Below are 4630 nucleotides of genomic sequence, written 5' to 3' on the forward strand. Positions count from 1 at the left end.
CACACTTGTTCATATCCACACACACACACACACATATACCACACGTGTTCATATCCACACACACACACACATATACCACACGTGTTCATATCCACACACACACATATACCACACGTGTTCATATCCACACACATATATACCACACGTGTTCATATCCACACACACATATACCACACGTGTTCATATCCACACACACACATATACCACACGTGTTCATATCCACACACATACATATATACCACACGTGTTCATATCCACACACATATATACCACACGTGTTCATATCCACATACACACACACATATACCACACGTGTTCATATCCACACACACATATACCACACGTGTTCATATCCACACACACACATATACCACACGTGTTCATATCCACACACACATATATACCACACGTGTTCATATCCACACACACACACATATACCACACGTGTTCATATCCACACACACACATATACCACACGTGTTCATATCCACACACATATATACCACACGTGTTCATATCCACACACACATATACCACACGTGTTCATATCCACACACACACATACCACACGTGTCCATATCCACACACACATATACCACACGTGTTCATATCCACACACACACATATACCACACGTGTTCATATCCACACACATATATACCACACGTGTTCATATCCACACACACATATATATATATACCACACGTGTTCATATCCACACACACATATACCACACGTGTTCATATCCACACACACATATACCACACGTGTTCATATCCACACACATATATACCACACGGATTCATATCCACACACATATATACCACACGGGTTCATATCCACACACACACAACACACCAGGTACTAATTTGAGGCTGAGTTGACCTAGGGGAGGCCCATGACCGGCTCAGATAATCGTCACTGGTGTTGGCCGTGAGCGGAAATCGAACTCGGGCCACTGGGTTCGTAGCGCAGTGCGCTAACTGCTACACTACCGCACCCCACACACACAAATAACACCACACACACACACAACAACCGCCATTCACCACTAAGTGGCGGTGACGTCACCACGACGCTTGTGCCAGGCCATGTGCACCTTGAGGCCACGTGAAGTGTCGAACGCCCGCGGGCAGGAGGTCACGGGGCAGACCCAAATACCACGGGTCGACTGACTGAGATGACTGGCTGGTGCACCACCTGTGCCCCCTACTGTGCCAACCTGCTGTGCTTTAGCTACCCGGCGCTCCGCTCGTTGTTGTGAGCGTCGCTCCTCCGCCCTCCGTTGTTGTTGGAGGGCGACTGCCTCCAACTGCCCAGTAGCGTCCTTCACGTGCCTCCTCCACAGAGGCCGATCTTGACACCGCTGGTACCAGTAATCGGCAAGTCACATCAGCTCCATGTCCTCCTGTACCACATCACTCCATCTCTTCTCTAGCCCGTGCCGCGCCAGTTTAGCCCCCTCGATCCGGCCGAACAAAAGCTGTTTCGGCATGCGGTGGCTGGGCATGCGGGCTACATGACCCAGCCAACGCAGCCTTGCCTGCCGGAGGAACTCACCGATGGGACCTTGCCCAGATCTTTCAAGGATTTTTGAGTTCCTCACACAATCCAGCCTGGTTAAACCCAGGATGGATCGTAGGCAGGCCAGCCTAAATGTTTCCAACCGGCAAAACAACCCCCTACCTCCTCGCGGTGCTGGACGGGCAACTCTGTCGTGGACAATGCTGTGGGGGGAGGGCCAATTCCGATTGGCTCCTCCCCTCATGGCGTCTGTGTCCACCACAGTGGCTAAACGGGGGCTCTGGACGGGTGCGAGGGGCTGCTAACCCCTCCACCTTCAATTAATTACCACTAAACCACGACTTAAACTGAAATATGTAACTAATAAACTTGTGCCGGAGGCCCCGGGGAGACAGGCGTCTATGACACACGTACACACACGTACACACACACGTACACACACCACGTACACACACACGTACACACACCACGTACACACACACACGTACACACACACGCACGTACACACTCACGCACGTACACACTCACGCGTGCCGCAAGCACTCAGCCTCGTGCGTCATGGGGGGGGGGGGGGAATCAATAGTTCCTGAAGAACTGCATTGTGGTCTCAGTCCTTTGTGGTCCTCTTATGGCCCTCTTGTTCCCTCGACAAGAGAACATCGATCCATTTCTTCAGGGACGTTTGATGAGTTTGTTGTTGCAAAACGCATGAAGCCGAGCGCTTTGTTTAGTACGCGGTGTTGTGTGTTACGTGTTGGGCGCAAGCGAAACACGTGGACAGAGGGGGACGGACCCAACGCAAGAGACGTCACACATCTGGCTGCCGCCTGACGATGCTGGTTGTAATTACTGGCGAAACGTCGTACTGAGATTGTAAATGTTGTGGATTTTCTCTCCAATCACACCGCTGTGCTGAACTCGTAACGAATTGGCACGTTCTGTTCACGTGACAACCCTTACTAATTGGCTGTGTTAGGTGGTGGCGGGTTTATCGACACGTTCATATATTTATGTGATCTAACCCCAAAACAACTTCTCGCCGCTGCCTCTCGAGCCGTCAACGGGAGGGTGTTGGCTGAACCCCCCGCACGGGGCAGACGGGCGAGTGGGTACGGGGCAGCAGAGGGCAGTGGCGAGATAGAAGAGAGTCGGTGAGATGTGGAGTCGGTGAGATGCGGAGTCGGTGAGATGTGGAGTCGGTGAGATGCGGAGTCGGTGAGATGCGGAGTCGGTGAGATGCGGAGTCGGTGAGATGCAGAGTCGGTGAGAGCGGGTAGTAGGAGATGCAGAGTGTAGGTGAGAGCGGGTAGTAGGAGATGCGGAGTCGGTGAGATGCGGAGTCGGTGAGATGCGGAGTCGGTGAGATGCAGAGTCGGTGAGAGCGGGTAGTAGGAGATGCAGAGTGTAGGTGAGAGCGGGTAGTAGGAGATGCGGAGTCGGTGAGATGCAGAGTCGGTGAGATGCGGAGTCGGTGAGATGCGGAGTCGGTGAGAGCGGGTAGTAGGAGAAGCAGAGTGTAGGTGAGAGCGGGTAGTAGGAGCAGAGTGTGTGGTGACAGTGGAAGACAGTCATATGAGTGCCTACAACGGCTGCGAGAGTGGGATTAATAAAGTGTAAGCAGGTGACCTGTTACTCCGTATCAGTGCGAGTAATTTCAAAACACTGCAATAGGATAGTCTCTGGGCTTTTGCGAGTCACCCACTAAATTAAATATTAACATGACTGCGAGTTTAACGTGTGTGCTGCTACCACTCATTTAATACATCCATTAATGCCCCATTCATAAATCAACTTGCCAGTCGGTCGAGCCAGCGTTGTTATAATTAGCGCCCCTTGCCACCCCCCTTACGGAAACAGATTTATCCAACTGTCAAGAAGAGTCCCCAAGCAGAGACCACAGGACCCCGTCGTATATCCGAACCTCGGGGAACCGAGGTGTAGTCGAAAATACGCGAAAAGGTCAGATTGATGTGAACCTTCACAGAAAACGCCTGGCGCACCGTGCGTGTGTACTAGAGTTTAGTTTGTGGACCTTCCACCGCACCACCGATTGGCACGGTTGGCTACGTACGGTGCGAAAGAAATTCATTGCCTACAGGCAAACCCACCCGGAATGCACCCAATCTCATCACCATGGCCGGTTATGATGAAGTCGTTAAAACATAGGCATCGTCAGCCATGCTCTACCCACTCTTGGACGAACGCCTCTCAAAGCCATCGCCATCTCTCCCCAGGTGCCGAGGACGCAACAATCCATCAAGCTCCCGCAATAGGGCGACGATTCCGACGCTCCGTCCCCTTCGCGGCGGTCGCTCTCTCCCAGGCGTCATTGTGAGAGCAAAGCCGCAGCGTGGCAGGTGGCGACGGTTTGGGGAGGCCTTCGTCCAGCGGTGGATAGAACAAGGCTGACTAAAGGATATCGTTCGCCATAGCCCTACCGACCCCCTCTGCGGTACTGCCTTTGCTGCGAACTGCGCGTTCCCTGCCGAACCAATCTTCACGGTGAGGCTGCTCTGCCAAGCCTCTAACCGGTTGTCTTTAAAGAGGCTCTCGCATTGTGACCCCCCCGCCCCCGCCGTATTCAGTCCAACAAGTCTGTTTCGCAGCACAAATTAAACGCGTTACAATAAATAAGCGCCTTCTATCGCATTCCAAGGTTATCGCCGATGGAAAAGGACTAAAGTGTACCTTGATCTATATTTCACGAGTTTCTCGCCGCCAGCACAAACTGTTTTGCAAAATGTCACTTCGGAGAAGCGTTTAAAGCGAACACGGGAGCCAGCACAGGGGTGAGGAAGGGCCCTCGTATCAGCGGTGATCATCAAAGAGGGGAACATCTTCTGAACAAAAGGTCAATGCCACACCTCGTGGGCCAAAAAAAAAAAGAGGCCCTCGCTGGGCAAGCGGAGCCGTCCTCGACCTTTCATCGCTTCGTCGCTTCAGGCTTCGGCGTTATCTTTTTTGTTGTGCTCGTGCGTTAGCCGCTGCACATTTAAAACAAATTTAATTAAAAAAAAAGAATAGACGCCTACAGATAGTAGAAAAAAACGGGGAGGGAAGAAAAGGCACGGACCGGTGTGGTCGCAAATAGAGACCACGCCGTTGGC

Source organism: Petromyzon marinus, chromosome 23 (assembly GCF_048934315.1).
Source record: "Petromyzon marinus isolate PM22_M1 ecotype Great Lakes invasive population chromosome 23, UKy_Petmar_22M1.pri1.0, whole genome shotgun sequence".
NCBI lineage: Eukaryota > Metazoa > Chordata > Hyperoartia > Petromyzontiformes > Petromyzontidae > Petromyzon > Petromyzon marinus.